General features: G+C 41.3%; 1 protein-coding gene across 5 annotated transcripts in view; it reads left to right on the forward strand.

Annotated features, from left to right (window-relative positions):
* shroom3 (shroom family member 3) overlaps window positions 1–23,245 on the forward strand; it is a 453,508-nt gene that overhangs the window by 319,219 nt on the left and 111,044 nt on the right. The window contains exon 1 of one of the 5 annotated variants that reach the window (XM_072550738.1): window positions 5,006–5,125. The exons of the other annotated variants lie outside the window; for them this stretch is intronic. The gene's annotated coding sequence lies outside the window, so the exon portion shown is untranslated. Of the gene's footprint in view, window positions 1–5,005; window positions 5,126–23,245 lie in introns of those variants that run through there. 5 annotated transcript variants of the gene reach the window in all.

The raw sequence follows: 23,245 nt of genomic DNA on the forward strand, positions 1-23,245 counted from the left end.
GCATTGTCAATCAAACCTACCCAAATAATGGTGGAGTCACGAAAATGTGATTTAATTTATAACTGAGTTGTTAACCATATGTACACTGCTTCACCTAATCTTTGAAAGTAAACTCAATATGCACTTTCTGTAGTCAGTTTTCCATTCAAAATTGCTTTGTTCTCATGCCTATTTTACCATCTGCTTTTGTAATTGCACCTCCTTCAGTTCCCCACCAAGTTACCTTGTAAGGAAAAGCTAGACAGGCTAAGCTTGGGTCTGTTGGAGTTTAGAAACGTAAGAGGTGACTTGATTGAAACATATAAGATCCTGAAGGGCTTGGCAGAGTGAATATGGAAAGAATGTTTCTTCTTGTGGGAGAATCTAGAATGATTTGAAATTAGAGTTACTCATTTAAGACATAGGAAAGGAGAAATATTTTTCACAGAAGATTGTGAATCTATGAACTCTGTTCCTCCAAAGATGGTGTATGAATGTAGAGTAATCAGATCAGCCACGATCTTATTGAATGGTGGAGCAAATTGCAGGAGCTGAATATTCTACTCCTGCTCCAAATATGTATGATCTTTTCAGTGGAAGTGCTGCAGTGTCATTGCTGGTGGAATACTGCAATCGCAGTGTGACATTTTTCCAAGGACAGTTTCACTTATAAACAAGAACTTTTATTCTATGCAATGTTTTTAGCATGGCAAAACATCTCAAGACCCTTCACAAAGGTGTTAACAAACAATAAACCACATTAGGAAATATTAGAGCAAGGTTGCAACACAGAATGGAATACATCAATAGGATAGAGTCTGTGACTTTAAAATGAAGATTGACATCTGCATTCCTTGGTAGAATTATCCTTGATATGGAGGTGTCGGTGTTGGACTGGGGTGGACTAGGTCAGAACTCAGATGACACCAAATTATAGTCCAACAGGTTTATTTGAAATCACTAGTTTACAGACGTCACCTGACGAAGGGTCAACCCTCCGAAAACTTGTGATTTCAAATAAATCTGTTGGACTATAACTTGGTGTCGTCTGAATTATTCTTGGCAACGAACCCTCCTTCACCTGCAAAACTGCACTTGTTTTTGAATCCCCCACTGTAATTCCACAGAAGATTGACGAGTATTTGAACAATAAGTAGTTTTGTGATGCAGTGTATCAGATCATCAAAATCCCTCAGCTGTGTTACACTTTTGTAACACGTTCATAGTTATTTATTGGCTTCAGTCTGATATTGCATACTGTGTGTGTACCAAACCATTTCATGTAAGATGAGACAAAATTCTTTGGTAGTGCCAGTACTGCTTATTAAAGAGTGCAAAGAAATTTCAGGAGGTTGAATTTCCATGGAAAACATATCCTGTTGAAATGATATAAATGGCATTAATGTTGGTTTTCTGGATTTTCTACCGGGCTTACAGCAAAACGCTACTATGTTGCTGCTCAATCAAGCAACGAGTCTCTCAGTATCAAAAGTCATGATTAGTGACATGTTGCAGTTAGGTAAGAAAGATTTCAGTTTTGCACATTGACTGACAACTTGGAAATGGCATACTTGGATTTTACTGTGCTTTAATGGTCTGCTGTTTTGTTTAATTATTTCCAAGTATAATGTGACTGCAAATATAAAAGATATTCCGTCTCTCACATTGATTTCTTTTCAGCATTCTTTGTGTCACAATCCAAATTTGTCTCTTGCCAACCAGAACTTGCGCAAAATGCTTACAGTGTTGTTAAATAATACCAATAATCCGCAGAGGAAATAAATCTATGAGCTATTTTTGCCTTCGCACCACCTCCTTTTAAGTACATTGTTGTTTTAATCATTTTTAGTTTACCAGAACAACATAAGTTATACAACGAAACTCATAACTGAGCTAAGTAGTCAGCACTGGATATGGCCCTGTAATTGAGAACAGAAGTTGATTAAAACCAAACTGATCTGACTCTGCCAGGTTAGCAGAAGGAGGATTACAGATGGCCTCAATGCTCCTCGTGTCTTATCTAAGTGGTCACCCTCAGAAACAAGCCTAAACCAGTGTTACTAACTATTTAGAAAGAACTACAAGCCTAAATGATCTCTTGTTTGAGGTGTATTTTCAGGAATGCTACACCCTAAACACGGTGATGAGTATCTCCGCAGTAAATCCCTGATTCTGTTGTTTACCATTTACAATTGGAGTCCCGGTGTATTCGTGTAAGAAAGGGAAATAAAACCCATTCATGCATCAGATGAGGGCATCACTGGCTGAGCCAGCGTTTATTGCCCACAGGGCAGTTAAGAGTCAAACAAATTGCTGTGTAGGTACGGAGTCATGTAGAGGCCAGACCAGGTAAGGATGGCAGTTTCCTTCTTTAAAGGATATTTGTGAACCAGATGGGTTTTTCCAATAATTGGCAATGGATTCATAGTCTTCAGATTTCAGTTTTTTTATTGAATTCAAATTCCACCATCTGCCATGATGGGATTATTTTTAACCTTGGGTCTCCGGATGTCCTGAAACACATAAAAAGTGGATAAATCCCCAGGAACTGATTAGGTGTACCCGAGAACTCTGTGGGAAGCTCGGGAAGTGATTACTGGGCCCCTTGCTGAGATATTTGTATCGTTGATAGTCACAGGTGCTGGAAGACTGGAGGTTAGCTAACGTGGTGCCACTGTTTAAGAAAGGTAGTAAGGAAAAGCCAGGGAACTATAGACCGGTGATGGGCAAGTTGTTGGAGGGAATCCTGACGGACAGGATTTACATATATTTGGAAAGGCAAGGACTGATTAGGGATAGTCAGCGTGGCTTTGTGCGTGGGAAATCATGTCTCATTAAGTGATTGAGTTTTTTGAAAAGAAGAGGATTGATGAGAACAGCGGTGGACACGATCTTTAGGGACTTCAGTAAGGCATTCGACAAGGTTCCCCTTGGAGACTGGTTAGCACGGTTAGATCTTATGGAATACAGGGAGAACTAGCCTTTTATATACAGAACTGGCTTGAAGGTAGAAGACAGGATGGGGGTGGAGGGTTGCTTTTCAGGAGACCTGTGACCAACGATGTGCCACAAGGATCAATGCTGGGTCCACTGCTTTTGGTCATTTATATAAATCATTTGGATATGAGCATAGGAGGTATAATTAGTCAGTTTGCAGATGACATCAAATTGGAGGTGTAGTGGACAGCGAAGAATGTTTCCTCAGAGTAGAATGGGATCTTGATCAGATGCGCCAATGAGTTGTGTGGCAGATGGAGATTAATTTAGATAAATACGAGATGCTGCATTTTGGAGAGGCAAAACAGGGCAGGACTTATACACTTAATGGTAAAGTCCTAGGGAGTGTTGCTGAACAAAGATACCTTGAAGTGCAGGTTCATAGTTCCTTGAAAGTAGAGTCGCAGGTAGATAGGATAGTGAAGAAGGCATTTGGTATGCTTTCCTTTGGTCAGAGTATTGAGTCTCGGAGTTGGGAGGTCATGTTGTGACTGTACAGGACATTGGTTAGGCCACGTTTGGAATATTGCGTGCAAGTCTGGTCAGAAGGATGTTGTGAAACTTGAAAGGGTTCAGAAAAGATTTACAAGGATGTGCCAGGGTTGGTGGATTTGAGCTATAAGGAGAAGCTGAATAGGCTGGGGCTATTTTCCTTGAAGCATCAGAGGCTGAGAGGTGACCTTATAGAGATTTGTAAAATCATGGGAGGAGGGCCGTGGATAGGATAAATAGACAAAGTTTTTTCCCTGGGGTGGGGGAGGGCCTCCAGTACTGGAGGGCATAAGTTCAGGGTGAGAGGGAAAGATATAAGAAAGACCGAAGGGGCAACTTTTTCATGCAGAGGGTGGTACGTATATGGAATGGGCTGCCAGAGGAAGTGGTGGAGACTAGTACAATTGCAACATTTAAAAGGCATTTGGTTGGGTATATGAATAGGAAGTGTTTGGAGGGATATGGGCCAGGTGCTGGCAGGTGGGTCGAGATTGTGTTGGGATATCTGGTCGGCATGGATGATTTGGACTGAAGGGTCTGTTTCCGTGCTGGACGTCTCGTTGACTCTATTATAATACCACGAGGCCATCGCCTTCCCAAATTATTATTTTAAACGTTTGTATTTTATGGGTTTTTTAAAATCTATGCATTTTTTTATCTTGACACGATATCACTTTCTCCCTTTTTAACAAGGCAAAGAGTAGCAATATATTCAGCATTTTTACCATTCTACAGTTGGGCAAACCAAGTGTATTGAGCAGTACAGCTGCCTTGGGCTGGCATAAATCAGTAACCCTGCCATGAATACTGGTATGTATGGGATTCACCATGGAGGCATCAGAGCTCAGTTTCCTCACAATACTATTTCCTTCCAATATTTTCTGTTTTTATCGAAATAAAATCAATGTTTGTCATATTTCACTGCTAAGGAAATGGTTACTGGGTTTACCTGCAACACAACAAACACTAACCTTTAAAGTAAGTAATTGCTCTTGAAGCACATTGAGATATTTGATATGACGCTACATAAGTGTAATTGTTTGATGGTGTTTGTTACTGTTGTATTAAATCAGTAGATGTTGCAGCCTTCTGGTAGTAATTTTAAAACTCCAGAATTTGATAGCTAATTTTCGTCCTGATTGATCAGCTTGAGGTACATTTTACCTCACTTCCAGCTTTTCATGTCACAATCCCCAACTTGCTCTCAACATAGGGCTATGTACAACACTTAATTTTTGGAAAGCTCTGAGTGATACAATGAGCTGGTTATCCAGACAATTAGTAAGAATGAGAGGGGATGGGAGGGAGTGAGGACGTTATTAAATTACTCACCATCATTAGTCATCTCCTACTTAATAGCAGGTAATGCTAGTGTCCTCTTTTGATTCCTGTGGGATTAAAATTAGTGGATGTGTTTGAGCTTTTTACAGCACTGGACAGAGTTCATTTCCGACTGCCCTCTTACCACCTCCCTTTTCCAAAATGGTACATTCCTGTCTAGAGAAGGATGGACTTGTGATTAGTTAGTGGAGGAGTTGTTTGGCTGTGAGAGAGAGCCATGTTGAACAGCGGAATGCTTCTGCTACAAATGTAAATGAACAAGTGGATTAAGAAAGGATTGAAAAGATTGTCCAATAATAAAAAGTCTTCTGAGTGGGTGAGTTTTTAAAAAAATTAAAACTGAAATGTAACCAATGGTAATGTATGTCAGCAACGATAAGGTGTTTTCAGTGACATTGCTTGGGCAAGATTAAGGGTCTTAAAGCTGCAAACATGAACAAAAGACATGTTTCAGACCTGGTACCGTTTCTCTGCGTGCACCTTATGCGAGCTCATTCTGAATCAGCTAACCACGTCGAACAGAAACAAACGTTTCAATAGCTTCAGAGACCAAAGGTAAGGTGTGTTGCTACTGCAGACAGGTATGGGTTGCAACAGAGGTTTTAGATTCCCAGTCTTCTGTTTTTAATGGATTTTAAATCTTTGTATAACCTGCCTCCCAATCTTATTGCTTTGCTATTTCAATTAATTAAATTATTTTTTGTGCTGGTCAGGGGTTGGACATTCACTCTGCCTCACCTGCTACAGTGTACAAAGTCTATTGACATTGATCCTGAGACTGACTGAATATTCAAATACTTAAAACTAGCCAATCAGATAAGCATTGTCATGCTGACTGTCTAGTTATGGTATCTAATACCTTTTCTAACGACAGTTAGATGGACATTGTTCAACAAAATAACTTTTGCAACAAAATGTAATGGCGTAGATCCCCAGTGAATTCATGCTGGCACTTTATCCCTGTCGTTTTTATGAATGTTTACCCTAAACAGTAGTTGTATAAATCATGAAATTTAACGTGTGTTAAACAGTAGAGTCACTGGCTGCGTCTGAGTTACATAAAGGTAGTTCACAGAGAATAATGATTTGCAGTAATTTTAGCATGATCAGTCTTTGCTAGTCCATATCTTTATTATTCTAATTAATTATTAACAGTTGTAATTAAAGGGAGTGGCGTTGAAATTCTAGTTGATTAAGTGCCGAGAACAGATGCATTAAGATTGATCTCAGACAAACTCCCAGGGACAGGCATGCTAGCATGTCGTATGCTAGAATCTACTAAAGTATATAAATAACACTGTCCCCTGGGTCGGGGGGCACTTTACTCCTCTAAGGTTTAAATTAAAGGCTTTAAAGGACCACATGCATCCATTTTTAAAAATTCTGTTCAGCTTCCAGTCAAAATTATTAAACCTGCTAATTCTCTTTCCTTGCTGAAGATTTGGGACTTCTCCCAAGGCCCAAAACAACACTACATGTCAGTTCTCAATTGGCAGTATTTTCATTGAGGTCTTATAAGAGCCCATTCAGCGAAATACCCAGGATAACAGGGACCGTTATGTGAGCAGTGTTGGGGTTGGTGAAGGTTGATAGTGCCTGACCAGACATAAAGTTGCACACATACCTGCCGAGCCCCATGAGCCGGAGGTGAAAAGCTATTTAACTTGAATCTAACCCCAAATTCTAGCTGCAGGTAAATAGTTTGCAGGATATCTGCCCTGGCCCAAGACTCTGCATTCGTGGGCCAGCAAACTTTGCCTTGCAGATTCAATTGTCAAAAACAGGAAGTTCTCATGAAACTCAGCTGGTCTGGCAGCATCTGTGGAGAGAAAGCAGAGTCAACTGTTCCAAAGAAGGATATTTGGCATTAAAATGTTGATGCTGTCTTCTCTACACAGATGCTGCCAAACCTGCTGGGTCTCTTCAGCAATTTCTGTTTATAAATCATGTGATAGTTTGGTATTTGATAAAAGCCTAAAGGTTACAGAAGAAGAAGAAAACTGAAGGATTTGAGAAGTTAAACAGTTCAAGGAGGAAAAGACTTTAGGCTGTCAGCGCATGATGAATTTTGGGCCAGGAATTTTCTTCGAACCACTTCAGCTTTGCTGCTGTATGTTCACCAGGGATGCTTTGCAAATCTAGATTTACACGTAAGCCGAAGAGACTCTGTGAAAATTACTGTGTGATAGAGAAGGTTTTTGCATTGAAATAGATAAGAATGAGGAGCGGAAGAGAGATTAGTTCAATGCTAAATGAGCAACATTGGCTTGTACCCTGTTTAGAAATGGGAGAGGGATGCAGGGTTTGGAGTGCTCTGGGAGAAAGGATGTTGTTTCTGATTAAGTAATTGGTATGCTTGTTTGAAGGAAATACAAGTGTTTGGCACAAAAGAAAAATTGCATTTGAGCTATTTGTTTCACTAAGGGATATGGAAGTACCTTTTAATGACAAAGGAGTTTGAGGGCAAGAATCTCTGAAGGAAGAATAAAGGTGAAACCCTGCACATTAAAAAGACAATTAAGAATATCGATCTATGGAAAGGTTGGACAGAATGGGAACTTTATTATTCTATTGAAAGACTTGAAGATTGTGATTTGGTGATTCATCCTTTACATGGAGGAACTTTTGTGTATTTACAGATTCTTCTGTGGAGGATGTTGAAGGCAAATGGAATAATTTGTGGAAGACTGTATGAGATTGATTGAATGGAGGGAGGAAATTGAAATGCAGGTGAACCATGACAGAAATGAGACCGAATGGTTCGGTACTCTTGTGTTTATGGGGAAAACCATTAAATCCAGCATTGATTGAGCAGTTTGAGAGACAACTGAAGAGCAGTCATCTTGGACGTTTTAGTAAAAGGCCATATGAGTTTATTAAATAGTATACAATGCCAGGCTGTGTCAAGGTAATCAAAAGCTGACCTTCAAAGTATATGATAGCAGCAACAGCATATACAGTGGAGAGGTCATGGTGATCAATGCACTGCTAATCATGGATTTGTTTAAATCTTGAAAAACTGACTACTTTCATAATGTACAGAAAGTATTGATGTAAAGGCAGTGACATTAAAGTTGAAATGATTGCTATGAGTGATTTGTTGCAGATAGAGTGAAAACAAAACAATCCAAGAAGGAAGACTGCAGGTTAAAGAGATTCCTCTGAATAAGAGTAAATTTGAAGACCCATGTCTTGAGGGTGATTGAGGGTTGTTAAGAGGACTGGGGTCAGAAGATTAAGCACACCAACGGAGCTCTGAATTCACAGTGTATCAAGTTAATTCAGGTTATTCTGAAAACTGCTAGCTGGTCTTGCCTCCATTGTAACACAAAAGAAAATCTGTATTTTGATCAGTTTGACTTAATATTTCCCTGCTTATAGAACTGAACAAGGTTTGAAGTAATTGGCATGTCAGGCACTAGGTGAATAAGGAGGAGAAGACTGAGAGTGATCTGTTTGATGTTCAACTGTTGCAATGAAATTGAGAAAGTGGACAATGAGGAGAGAGGTGACCCAGTGTGAGCAAAAGAAAGCAGGAGTGATTGTAGGCAGGGAGTAAAAGAATTGTAGGTTCTGAAAATCTGAAACAGAAATTGCTGGAAAATTTGAGGAAGTCTGGGAGCATTATCTGGAGAGAAATCAAAGTTAACGTTTCAGAAGAAGGGTCACTGAACCCAAAATGTTAACTCTTGATTTCTCTCCTCGGATGCTGCCATACCTGTTGAAATTTTCCAGCAATTTTCGTGATTGTGGGGAGGGTTGGCTGGCTGGCTACATACTTGTTCCCATGTCCGCCCTAACTATAGACTGTAGCTATTGAAATTCCTTATACAGGCGGCATATCCACTGACTTCCATCCGAAATTAAAAAAAAGAAATCAGAATCAGACAAACGGAAGCGAAAGGAATTAAGGGTGAGAAGAAGATTATTAAAAAGAAGCAACAGAGGAGAGAGATTTAGAGAAACAGCAAAATGAAAACTTATCAAACAGTGTATAAGAGTGACCAGATTTGATGACCAATAGTTGCAATGGCACCATTGCTTGATTAGTAACTCAAAAAATGAAGTTAAAAATAACACTACACCAGGTTATAGTGCAACAGTTTATTCGAAAGTACAAGCTTTCAGAACGCTGCTGCTTCTTCAGGTAGCTAGTAGAGCACTGTCAAATAAACTGTTGGACTATAATCTGGTGTTGTATGATTTTTAATTTTGTCCACCTCAGTCCAACACTGACACCTCTACTTGAGAAAATGAATTAAGATTATTTTACCCCTCCTTGTTTTCTCCAGTTTGATCTTATTTCTCTGTTTCTGTTGGCTCCTGAGCAGCAGCAGCCAGTTGATCCTAACTCACCGCCATTGTGACCCTCTAATAGGCTGGTGGAGACTATTGCAACTTGCATCATTGTGAATCTCCTTTTCTCCTTGAGGTGAAACTGTTTCTCACAGCCTGTTCCTTTACTTCTTCCCAGCCATGTGGCCCCAATATGATTGTTTTATGAATAATAGCTTCTTGAAATCATCTTATCACCATATTACATTCTTGTCTAGTTGGTATTACGATGGCTTATTTAAATTAGCTGAAAGCGGGGCATTTTGCTTTGAAGGAAAAAGCCTAAAAAGACTATGTGCAAATTGTCACGCTCAATGTGTCGCAACAAATGTACAACAGTGTGTTTCTAACCTTTTTGGTCATAAGTTTCCAAGATGTGCATTGAAACTGACTGTTTTCGAGATATGTTGGCAAGTTCACCGTACCTGTTTGCAGGAAGTCCTTGTTTAAATAGCCTTGCCTCAGGGTGTAGGTGTAGTTAAACACAGGAACTGCTGCTGTAAATAGTATGATCAATCAGAAACTCGACACAGTATCAACTCAGCAAACAAAATTGTGATTACTTACAATGAGCAATCGCACTTTTAATCACCCCCTCCCCCTCCTCCAGGAGGATTATTTTTGAAAAGGTAAAATGCCAATTTTTGTTTCTTTCTTCTTTCACGCTACAATTGACCCTGTACTACAATTGACCCTGTACATGGTCCAGTAGGAGTTGAGAGTTGTCCTGCATCTCACCCACATGTCATTGTTTGTGAGCCATGAAATGGTGTGTTGGTAGATCAGTCAACCATTTGGAAATCATAGCCATCATTTCACCGTGTTTGACAGGCTGACAATTGAATACAGAAGCTCTGGTTGAGCTGTCCCCACCTGCTTTCACACAGTCATGCCAATGTCAATTGTCGTGCCTCATGTAACCCATCCAACCTGGAATCTTTCATAGGAATAAACAGGAATAGGGCATTTAGGCCCTGAAGCATGTTGTCTCATTCTGTCTTTCAGATGAGATGTTAAACTGAGGTTCCATGTGCCCTCTCCAGTGAACATAGATCCCCACAGCACTATTTTGAAGAAGATTGAGGAAGTTATCCCTAGTGTGCAGGTCAAAATGTCATTTTAATTGCCATCACAAAATATTATGTGACCTGTATCACATGCTGTTATTGGGGGTTTGCTGTGTACAAGTTGGTCACTTTGTCTCCAACCACCTTGTCTCCAACATGAGTGATTCGACTTCAAAGTACTTCATTAGTTTATGGTGCTTTGGGAGATTTGATGCTCATGAAAGGCGCTATGAAAATGCAAGTTTTTTTTATTTCATTAAATCATGACTGTTTTGCACCTTAACTCCATTGACCTGTGATTCTTACCTTTCATCTTTCACAGCATTTTCAAAACCTGCTACAGTGAAATCCTTAGGCAAAAGTGAGGACTGCAGATGCTAGTAACCTGAATGGTTTTTGCCCAAAACGTTGATTTTCCTGCTCCTCAGATGCTGCCTGACCTGCTATGCTTTTCCAGCACCACTCGAATTTAGACAGTGAAGTCCTTGCAATGCAAAGAAACAATTTGCATCAGCTAGAAAACCACGATGTGAATTGTTCAAAAGACCACTTTATTTTCAGTTCTCTTGGTTGGTAGAGAAATGTGAAACAAAAAAAAGGAGAGTGATCACTTAAAATTAAATGAGTAAAAGAGGAAAGGGGTCCAAATGGCCAAGTGTATTAGAATGCAGCCATCTTGATTCTGAGTGAGATGGGAATAAGGCACTGTTATAACAGGAACTGTCTTTTTAATGATGTGTTGATGGGGTGAAGATGAGAAGTGCCATGCAATGAACCTTTGTGCTTAAAAGAAGTGGACTTAAATTGGTCACTAAGGAGCAGATTTAATTTTACCAGCCAATTTGTTCAAAATTTATTTTCTGTGAATACCAAACGCTGTTACAGCCCAATATAATTTTTTCAGTTAAATCTATTCCTCTTGGTTGCAGGATGTTTCAGAACACAACTGGCATCACCTGCTGTGTCTTCTATTCCAGTTCACCTCTCAATACTGTCATTAATTAAATGCTGATGTGTACATTATGGACACAGAAACTGTGTTGGAATTTGCAGGATAATTTGAAAGGCATTTGCAATTAATAGTCTGGTGATTTTGTTTTGTTACAGAATTAATGCCGTGGGCTGGATAGGCTATTATACATCTCAGATTGTACTGTATTTGAAATCATTGACTGTAACTGATGTCGGATAGAATATCATTGACGCCCTTTCAAGTTGATAATTAAATGGGTACATCACAAAATATCTCATATTGCAGATGGGGACATAGATTGCGTGTATTGAAATACTGAAAACTATAATCACTGTACATGGGTTTTTTTAAGAAACCTTTTGCGTCAGTGACCTTTTTTGGAGTGAAGTCTCCTTTTTGCATCATCCTTGGGAATGTTCCTGTAAGCTGTTAGGTAAGAAAACAGTAAAGCAAGTGTTGCTTCTCTGGAGAGAGTGTCTCGGCAGTTAGTTATGGAAATCGAGAAATCAGTGGATGCATTGAATGGGAATTTTGTGTCCATCTTCTCTGTAGAAGACTAGCAGAACTTCCCAAAGATACTTGAAAATCGAGAGGAAGAACTTAAAACAATGAACGTCACCCGGGGAAATATGCTGGGAAAGCTGTTGGACCTAAAGACATGCAAACTCTCAAGCTCTGATGGTCTGCGTTCTAGGGTCATAGAAGAAGTGGCTGTAGAGAAAGTAGATGCATTGCTGTTAATCTTCCAAAATCCCTTACTTTGGAAGAGTCCCGGCTGATTAGATAATAGCCCATGTAACACCGCTAATCATGAAAGATAGGGGTGTTTTAGGGGGCAGAGAGAGTCAGACAGAAAGCTAGAGACTATCAGCTATTAGGAGGAGAAAGTGAGGACTGCAGATGCTGGAGATCAGAGCTGAAAATGTGTTGCTGGAAAAGCGCAGCAGGTCAGGCAGCATCCAAGGAACAGGAGAATCGACATCTCTATCAGCTATTAATCTATAATCTGTAAGGAAAGTAACCATTAGCTTTTATTAAGGAGGTTACAGCAGGCTATTAGAAAATCATAATGTGATCGGACAGTTCATCAAAATTTTGCTTTTATAACAAAAGTTACCAGAAAGCATTACTTGAATAAGCACATTTTTTAAAAGAGGAATAACAGCCTTTAGTGTTTATTTAAATTGCAAAATCAAAGGTTTTTCGGTTTGTAATTACATTGATTGTATCATGCCTTCCCCTTATTTTCTGTAGTAACTGAATACTTCATATACTTTTTCAGACTTGCTAAATGTGCTTTAGCAATGTCTCATCCAATTAAATAGGACAGATCAAATCCAAGTCTTTGTAAGAAACATATCTGTGTAACTTCTTTTGGGTATTATATCTTTTACTCTAGAGACTACAGTGAATTATCAAGTTTTGTGAATACATTATGCTGTGGGGCAGAATGGAAACTACAAAAGCTGCTGCACTTATGACAATTAATAATGTTGAACAAGTATGGTTCTTCTTGTGTCAGTGTGGGGTTCAGACTTCGATCTTAACTGGTGCAATTCTGTTGTATCATTTCATTCCCGTATGAGTTTCAAACACGTAACTCTTTAATATTTTCCTCTTTTCAGGCTCTGGTATCAAATGTAATATGATCTAAACTTGATGAAAAAGAAAACCATTTAGAGCCTGAGGATAAGATTTCGTTCATGAGAAATATGGAGGACAACAATAACCATTGAGGCAATCAGAAAAGTGTCATTTCGGAGTTATCAACACCTCCATCATAAATAGGAAGTTTATGTCCCATATTTCATTTACATAGCTATGGTTATCAATGCTGGGGTTTTAACAATACTTCCACTTTTCCACGCATTCCCGTGAGAGTCAAGATATTGCTTTTCAGTATCTCAAACATTCCAATATAGTCCTGTCCCAACGTTAATCTTGCTGTGAGATCCCTGTGGAGAGCAATAAATTTTAGAAAGAGATAAATTCTTTCCAGTGACAGAACTGAAATGCATGTCTTAAACTTGTTTTGTAATAAACAAATAAAAGTAAAATAAAAAGTTAAAATTAATTAACATAAACCTAATACATCAAATTAAAGACTCCCTCACATTAACTAACTAACTAACTCAGCCAAAGCATAAGACCATCAGATATTGAAGCAGAAGTAGTGCATTCGGTCCAGGGAGTTTACTCCATTCAGTGAGATTATGACTGATTGATAATCCTTGACTCCATCTTTTTGCCTTTTGCCCACGATTTTCTTACTGAATTAAAGACTGTCTTGGCCTTGAATATTCTCAATCACCCAGCGTCAATAGTTCTGAGTGGTGAAAAATTCCACAGATTCATTACCTTATGAGAAAAATATGTCTTACAAAACATGTTCACAATGCTTTTGCTGATATGTAACATTATGCAAATAGTCACTCCTTCCTCTCGAGTCGAGGTTGAAAGTTCTTCCAGCATACTCAATAATAGCTTTACTCGGCTTACGTTTTCCCAGATACATTTGCCACTATCGATGGGCACCTTGGTTTAAGCTGTGATTTGTAAGTTTTCACGATCGTGTCAGTTCTATTCCCTTTTGAACACAAACTAAGCTCTCACCAGCATCCTGATTGATTAATTGGTAACACAAAAGCAATTACCCTGTTACTTTCTTACTGAATCTCAAAAACAGTTGTCCTTTTGCTGGAGATATTGTGAAAATTTAAAAATGAAGCCTAGCCTCCATGAATTTTGCTTTGAGTTTCTCCCTCGGTAGCAGCCAGATCACATGGGCATGCCTTCATGCTGAAATGTTTATCCAGAACTTTAAGTTCCACTTTGAGTTAAATGTTTTAAAAATAAGTTTTTTAAAATTCAGCATTTGTGACAGTATCTTTGTAGGTAATGAAGCCTTTTTATCTAGACAAAAAAAATTGAAAGAACTGCGAGTGCTGAAAATTTGAAACAGAAATTGCGAGAAAATCTCAGCAAATATGTCAGCATCTGTGGCGAGACGAGAGTTAGTGTTTCGGAACCAGTGACCCCTCTTCAGAATGGACCAGCCTTTTTATCTGTCTTCCTTGCAAAGGAGAAGCAGTGTTTAAAGCTTAAGTTTGGTGATCTTGGAAATAGAGTGGATGAGATTGCTGGCAAAAGTCAGGAGGAACGTGTGTAGAAGAAGGAAAGAAAAGTCACACAAACATTATGTCACAGAAGGATACAGTTTAACCTTTCCAGTCCATACCAGAAGAAGTGAAATAAAGAGTGGAATAGCCAGGAAAAGTAACCCTGCCTACATTTTGAACAAAAAATGAGTTTATAATATTTGCCACAGACACAGTAGGAACTTTTCATTACCACTTTATGGAATCAGGTGTAAGTGTAATGTAAGATTTCCTTTTAAATGAGTGGGCAGTACCACACAATTCTTAGGTTGTGCTTTTACAGAGAAGAAAGTGAGGACTGCAGATGCTGGAGATCAGAGCTGAAAATGTGTTGCTGGAAAAGCGCAGCAGGTCAGGCAGCATCCAAGGAACAGGAGAATTGACGTTTTGGGCATATGCCCTTCTTCAGGAATGAGGAAAGTGTGTCCAGCAGGCTAAGATAAAAGGTAGGGAGGAGGGACTTGGGGGAGGGGTGTTGGAAATGCGATAGGTGGAAGGAGGTCAAGGTGAGGTTGATAGGCTGGAGTGGGGTGGGGGCGGAGAGGTCAGGAAGAAGATTGCAGATTAGGAAGGCGGTGCTGAGTTCGAGGGATTTGACTGAGACAAGGTGGGGGGAGGGGAAATGAGGAAACTGGAGAAATCTGATTTCATCCCTTGTGGTTGGAGGGTTCCTAGGCGGAAGGTGAGGCGCTCTTCCTCCAACCGTCATGTTGCTATGGTCTGGCGATGGAGGAGTGCAAGGACCTGCATGTCCTTGGTGGAGTGGGAGGGGGAGTTGAAGTATTGAGCCACGGGGTGGTTGGGTTGGTTGGTCCGGGTGTCCCAGAAGTGTTCTCTGAAACGTTCCGCAAGTAGGCGGCCTGTCTCCCCAATATAGAGGAGGCCACATCGGGTGCAGCGGATGTAATAGATGATGTGTGTGGAGGTGGAGGTGCAGGTGAATTTGTGGCGGATATGGAAGTATCCCTTGGGGCCTTGGAGGGAAGTAAGGGGGGAGGTGTGGGCGCAAGTTTTGCATTTCTTGCAGTTGCAGGGGAAGGTGCCGGGAGTGGAGGTTGGGTTGGTGGGGGGTGTGGACCTGACGAGGGAGTCACGGAGGGAGTGGTCTTTCCGGAACACTGAAAGGGGAGGGGAGGGAAATATATCCCTAGTGGTGGGGTCCATTTGGAGGTGGTGGAAATGACGGCAGATGATACGCTGTACATGGAGGTTGGTGGGGTGATAGGTCAGGACCAGTGGGTTTCTGTCCTGGTGGCGGTTGGAGGAGCAGGAAGTGGAAGAAATGCAGTGGAGAGCATCGTCGACCACGTCTGGGGGGAAATTGCGGTCTTTGAAGAAGGAGGCCATCTGGGTTGTACGGTTTTGGAACTGGTCCTCCTGGGAGCAGATGCGGCGGAGATGAAGGAATTGGGAATATGGGATGGTGTTATTACAGGGGGCAGGGTGGCAGGAGGTGTAGTCTAGGTAGCTGTGGGAGTAGGTCGGTTTATAGTAAATGTCCATGTTGATTCGATCGCCCGAGATAGAAATGGAAAGGTCTAGGAAGGGGAGGGAGGAGTCTGAGACGGTCCAGGTGGATTTGAGGTTGGAGTGGAAGGTGTTGGTAAAGTGGATGAACTGTTCAACCTCCTTGTGGGAGCACGAGACAGCGCCGATACAGTCATCGATGTAGCGGAGGAAAAGGTGGGGGGTGGTGCCAGTGTAGCTGCGGAAGATGGACTGTTCCGCATATCCTACGAAGAGGCAGGCATAGCTGGGGCCCATGCGGGTGGAGCCCAACTTCTCTTTCCAATCCTCCCACTTCCTCCAAACTAAAGGAGTAGCCATGGGCACCCGCATGGGCCCCAGCTATGCCTGCCTCTTCGTAGGATATGTGGAACAGTCCATCTTCTGCAGCTACACTGGCACCACCCCCTACCTTTTCCTCCGCTACATTGATGACTGTATCGGCGCTGCCTCGTGCTCCCACGAGGAGGTTGAACAGTTCATCCACTTTACTAACACCTTCCACCCCGACCTCAAATTCACCTGGACCATCTCAGACTCCTCCCTCCCCTTCCTAGACCTTTCCATTTCTATCTCGGGTGGCCAAATCAACACAGTCATTTACTATAAACAGACCGACTCCCACAGCTACCTAGATTACACCTCCTCCCTCCCTGCCCCCTGTAAAAACGCCATCCCATATTCCCAATTCCTTCGTATCCGCCACATCTGCTCCCAGGAGGACCAGTTCCAAAATCGTACAACCCAGATGGCTTCTTCTTCAAAGACCGCAATTTCCCCCCAGACGTGGTCGACGATGGCCTACACCGCATCTCTTCCACTTCCCGCTCCTCCGCCCTTGAGCCCCACCCCTCCAACTGCCACCAGGGCAGAACCCCACTGGTCCTCACCTACCACCCCACCAACCTCCATGTATAGCGTATCATCCACCGTCATTTCCGCTACCTCCAAACGGACCCCACCACCAGGGATATATTTCCCTCCCCTCCCCTATCAGCGTTCCGAAAATACCACTCCCTCCGTGACTCCCTCGTCAGGTCCACACCCCCCACCAACCCAACCTCCACTCCCGGCACCTTCCCCTGCAACCGCAAGAAATGCAAAACTTGCGCCCACACCTCCCCCCTTACTTCCCTCCAAGGCCCCAAGGGGTACTTCCATATCCGCCACAAATTCACCTGCACCTCCACACACATCATTTATTGTATCCGCTGCACCCGATGTGGCCTCCTCTATATTGGGAAGACAGGCCGCCTACTTGTGGAACGTTTCAGAGAACACCTCTAGAACACCCGGACCAACAACCCAACCACCCCATGGCTCAACACTTCAACTCCCCCTCCCACTCCACCAAGCACATGCAGGTCCTTGCACTCCTCCATCGCCAGACCATAGCAACATGACGGTTGGAGGAAGAGCGCCTCACCTTCCGCCTAGGAACCCTCCAACCACAAGGGATGAACTCAGATTTCTCCAGTTTCCTCATTTTCCCTCCCCCCACCTTGTCTCAGTCAAATCCCTCGAACTCAGCACTGCCTTCCTAACCTGCAATCTTCTTCCTGACCTCTCCGCCCCCACCCCACTCCGGCCTATCACCCTCACCTTGACCTCCTTCCACCTATCGCATTTCCAACGCCCCTCCCCCAAGTCCCTCCTCCCTACCTTTTATCTTAGCCTGCTGGACACACTTTCCTCATTCCTGAAGAAGGGCTCATGCCTGAAACGTCGATTCTCCTGTTCCTTGGATGCTGCCTGATTTGCTGCGCTTTTCCAGCAACACTTTTTCAGCTGTGTTTTTACAGGCCCTAGTTCTGGTGGTCAAAGAAAACTTACCAAGTCAGAACTGGTTTTATTCCTGTTGAGCTTCAGCATAATCCCTTTTTCTGACTGTGAGCAGCAACTCCAACTGGAATTGTGTGCCCACTGATGCTGCCAATAAAATGGTGTACTCTGAACTGAAAACGAAATGTGATGAAAATCACAGCGAGTCAAGCAGTGTCCATGGAGAGAGAGCACACTAATGTTTCAAGTCTAGATGATTTTCCTTGATACATTATCTTGCTCTCTTTCCATGGATGCTGCCTGACCTGTGATTTCTAGCATCTTTTTTGTTTTCGATATCAATTCCAGCATCTGCAGTAACTTGCTCCTAAATGATGTACTCTGAAGCCAGATATGATTCGTGACCTTTTATCTCGGCAAAAAAAAACCGAAAGAACTGTGAATGCTGAAAATTTGAAACAGAAATTGCGAGAAAATCTCAGCAAATATGGCAGCGTCTGTGGCGAGAAGAGAGTTAGTGTTTCAGGAGTGACTGCTTTTTAGTGGGATTTCAGGCAAGTGGAAAAATGAGGGACTGAAGCTGTTGATCAGGACGTCTGCCAGTTGTACTTTTTTATGATGTGATTGTAATTTTATAGTTGATTGACTTTGACCTTTTATCCAGGTAGATGGTCCAGGATAGAATAAAAGAAGAATACAATATCCTTTGTCACATATACTCAAAGAGAATAGTGAAAAGTTTTTATGTCGTCAGTTACTGTGCCAGTTTAGGTACAAAAGTACCTAGGTGCAGTTTCTTTTGTTACAAGATTTTAGACAATACAGAAATAAAATGTCCAGCATGACAGAAAATAATTAACTACAGTGGACCACACTGGCACTGCCACACCACATTCGGCACCAGCCCCTGGGTCCATGCCGGGAACCCACTGCACTAGGCCTGGAGGAGGCCAGATCATGAGTCAAAGAGGGAATAATACAGGAAATGACAAGTTGAATTTTAAGAGACCGAGGAGTGTAAAAAGAAGGGAGAGCATGGATCTTTATGCCATTTTGGACCATCTCACTGATTGTCTGTTGTAATGTAGAAGTGTGTATTATGTGAGAATGGTGGGAAAATGTAAACAACCTTTGTGGTTTAATTTTTTAGCTGCTTGTAACCAATGAACTGGGAACTTCATTAGCCACAGTAAAATTAAAATGTTGGTTAGAAATCTAAGTTTGCACTCAGTTACATTCCTGACAATTTTCATTTCTTGATTGACAGGAAGAACTATTTGATCTGTCTGCTGTTTAATACCCTGTCTTTTTCATTGGACATTTGAATGCGGATCTTTTTGAAGTTAGCTCTTCGTTACGGTATCAATTCAGATGAAACTTGGTTTGTTCTTCAACCTGGCTAGATTGATGCTCCTGATGTTGGCTTCTCTGGTGGATATTGTAGAGAACTAGTCCATTTTGTCTTTTCAGAAATACACACATTCTCTTACACATCCACAAATTTTTCCCGATTTGCAGGGTTTTCTCTTGATATTTTTTTCCAGTTTTTTTTTTGTATTGTCACCTTGTGATCAGAGAACATGCAAGTTCCAAGTGCTTGGACTGAATTATCCAGAAGTAATGTACATTAACAATATATTACTGAGGGGCAAGAAAAGCTTCACATATTTTAAAATGCTTAAAACCCTTACTGATTGTACTTGGGGTGTAAAACTACGAACTATTAACCAGAGGATTGCAAACATGACCAAGTGTTCTGTAATGTCAGAAGTCAAAGGTTAAGGTAACTGATGTAATTTATTTATAATCTTAACATTCAACCTTTGTGTTATTTTCTCAAATCTTTGGAATTTTTATTGCACATGAATGTGATTGTCTTTCTAACTTTATGTGCACAAGAAGATGAAGATTGCTTTTGAAATTGTGGTTGATTAGTGATCTGAATTGTAGCATTGTATCCCTTCTACTATATACACATTTAGGCACTTAGCTTTAACAAAAGATTGGATTTGGGTTGCTAACGAGAGAATCTTTTAAAATAAATACAATCATAAATGTTGCAAATACACTGCAGGTCTTTCATTATCTGACAAGAAGAAAAGTAGCTGAACATTTCAAAAGAGATCTGTTGAACAGAAAGCTTGTCTGACTAAACGTAACTTTTCTTCTGAATGCTGAAATTTCAGTTGTTTAGATCAATTTGACCATTGTTGGAAGAGCGATGACACAGGATTTATTCCTGAATTGTCAAGCTATTTTTCTGTTTTTCGTTGCTGATGAAGCTCCGCTAAAGGTTTAATATTTCACGTTTCTGTTCCAGATTTACTGGAAAATGGAATTTTATTAATTGCCACACATGAACTAGGTCATTGATTTGAATAAATAGCTTTGGAAAATACTGTATTGAATGATACAAAAATGTCTTAGCATTAAGGAAATTGAGAGAAAGTTGCTTTACAAGAGGCATGGTATACGCTTAAGGCTTTACTTATAAGTTACATTAGAAACATCTGTGATTGACCTCTCAAGAGATGCATGAAGGGGATTCCTCAAGCCCTTATGCTTTCTTCCTGCAAGTCCATTCTTGTGAAAAAGTTCAAGGTAGACAAAGAGGCTGGTGTCAGGTATACGTCCTGCTGAGCAAAACTGGTTTTGGGTGATTTGATTCTCAGTGCTGGACAAGTTGAGTTGGAAGTGAACATTGCTGTTCGACCACCTCTCTCAGCAGAATTTTGAGAAGGTTGCAAAAATACAGATGGTGAGGATCTACAGTGTTTTGCGCTGCCTGCTAGAGGTACTACAAGATTCTAAAGCACATAAGGGTACAACAATCACTGCTACCCGATAAATAACGACTTTTGTCCTCAGCTTGAAGTCCTAATCCTCAAATTCTGTGCCTCCACTGTACTTGAGCTCTCTGCCAGCAGAGGAAATATTGAGTTTTATCAGAAATGTTTGCCTTCAACAACAGGCTCTGAAGCGACAGAAAATGGTGCACATTTTTTCAGGAGCTTGCCTTTGATCTTGGTCAATGTGTGATATGTTTTACTGTACAAGCTGGTTGGTAGAGGATCTTAGTTTTCCAAGTGGTAAGTGAAAGGCATATACCTCAGAAGGAGTCCCAAAACATCTGAAATTCACTTTGAGTAAGCATAGAGACAAGTGACATATGTACACAAAGTCTGTGAGCGGCAGCACGGTGGCACAGTGGTTAGCACTGCTGCCTCACAGCGCCAGAGATCCGGGTTCAATTCCCGCCTCAGGCGACTCTCTGTGTGGAGTTTGCACATTCTCCCCGTGTCTGCGTGGGTTTCCTCCGGGTGCTCCGGTTTCCTCCCACACTCCAAAGATGTGCAGGTCAGGTGAATTGGCCATACTAAATTGCCCGTAGTGTTAGGTTAGGGGTAGATGTAGGGGTATGGGTGGGTTGCGCTTCGGCGGGGCGGTGTGGACTTGTTGGGCCGAAGGGCCTGTTTCAACACTGTAAGTAACCTAATCTAAAGTTAGAATGGTTTTGGTTTTGGAGGATTGAAGGTGGCATAAGTTAGTCTCCCGTTGACAATATAAATGATCTCCTGTGGGTAATTTGCTGGAGGTGAAGAGGTGAACAAGAAAAATGGAACAGAAAATTGGTGTAATAGCACAGCCTTGTTTGACTCCAGTTTTCACTGCAATGGGACCTGGAGGGTACCCGTGGTGAGGGGATGGCTTGTATTGTCATCGTCAGATTGGCAAAGGATGGTAACATGTTTGAGTATAGCCAAATCTAGTCTGCAGGAAATTGAGGAGCAAATTTGTAAGGAAATCTCAGTTATCTGTAAGAATAATAGGGTTGTAATGATTTGAATGTTAATATTGGAGATTTGGTTAGTAAGTTTGCAAATGACACCAAAATTGGTGGTGTAGTGGACAGTGAAGAAAATTATCTAAGAGTACAGTGGGACCTTGATCGGACGGGCCAATGGTCTGAAGAGTGGCACAATGGAGTTTAATTTATATAAATGTGAAGTGTTGCATTTTGGGAAGACAAATCAAGACAAGAATTGTACAGTTAATGGAAAGGTCCTAGGGAGTGTTGCGAACAAAGAGACCTAGGGGTGCAGGTGCATTGTTTTTTTAAAGTGGAGTCACAGGTAGACAGGGTGATGGAGTTTGGCACACTTGCTTTCATTGGTCAGTGCATTGAATATAGGAGTTGGGACATCATGTTGCAGCTGTACAGGACAATGATGAGGCCACTTTTAGAATACTCTGTTCAGTTCTGGTCTCTCTGCTACAGGACAGATGTTGTTAAACTTGAGAGAGTTTAGAAAGGACTTTCAAGAATGTTGCTCAGATTGGAAGGTTTGAGCCAAAGAGAGAAGCTGAGTTGGCTGCGGCTATTTTCTCTAGAAGCTGAGGGGGTGATCTTATTGAGGTTTATAAAGTCATGAGGGTATGAGTAGAATGAACAGCCAAGGTCTTTTGCCCAGAGCATGGGAGGCCAAAACTAGATGGCATAGGCTTAATGTAAGGGGGGAAAGGTTTAATGGGAATCTGAGGGGCAACTTTCTCATGCAGAGGATGGTGTGTGTATGGAAGAGGAAGTGGTGGAGCTGGGACAGTTGAAGCATTTAAAAGGCATCTGGACGGACCATGAATAGCAAGGGTATAGAGGGATATGGCCCAAATGGGTCTAGATTAATTTAGTCAGCATGGATAAGTTGGATCAAAGGGTGGTGGTGAGCTGCAGTCCACCTGCTGTAGTCTGTGTCATGATGCTCTTAGGATATTATCATCGAAAGCTAAAATATTACTTTCTATAGCCGAGCAAGTTAAAGTGCTTGAGCTTTTTTTAAATGCAGTTTCAGGCCATAGCTGTGATCTTCCGTTTATATTTCCATTCAGTAAATTGAACTTGGTCTTCAGTTGGATAATATGTTAATAGGTCATCCATTACTTGAGTCTGGTCAGCTTAAGCGTTACATTCCAAGCTCTGCAAACATTCCTGAAGCACTCATATCATTGTAAACATTACGTGAAGTTATTTGAAAGAATGTTACCTTAATATACTTTGTATGTGTTCTCATTAAGAGCACCCTCCTGTAAAGTGGGTAAGAATGGCAGAAAATATCCTGTAGATTAACAGAAGTACATGTTCAATTTCTGGATGACAGTTCAAGGTAATTGAGATTTTCTGGCATTACTTTATAAATTGCAATGTGTGCAAGTTAAGTATTTTCTATCCATTTTATTCAATTCACAATAAAATATAATACCTTTTGATTTGTGTAGCACTTTCAAGATGACAACCTTTCTAATACACTTTCTAAGGCACTATCAAACAAGATTTGGCACCAAACCCCACAATGCCCTGCTGAGATTATAGCAGGGGTCATTTAATTGGGTAGGAGGTGACAGGTGGCGACCCCATCTCAGTTCCACCTCCTCCTTGATTAAGTCCAGGTTGGTAATACTTGTGGCTGATCTTCCTGCAACATTGTCAGTTAAGGCAAAACATACCCACCTGAAGTCCTCATCCCCCTTCCAATAGTGTTCACCCAGTACTGGGCAAGGTTCTTAATATCTCAGAACTCCAAAAAACAAATCCTCTCAGGATTACTTGCAACCTTCTG

The sequence above is a fragment of the Chiloscyllium punctatum genome, chromosome 1 (genome assembly GCF_047496795.1).
Source record: "Chiloscyllium punctatum isolate Juve2018m chromosome 1, sChiPun1.3, whole genome shotgun sequence".
NCBI lineage: Eukaryota > Metazoa > Chordata > Chondrichthyes > Orectolobiformes > Hemiscylliidae > Chiloscyllium > Chiloscyllium punctatum.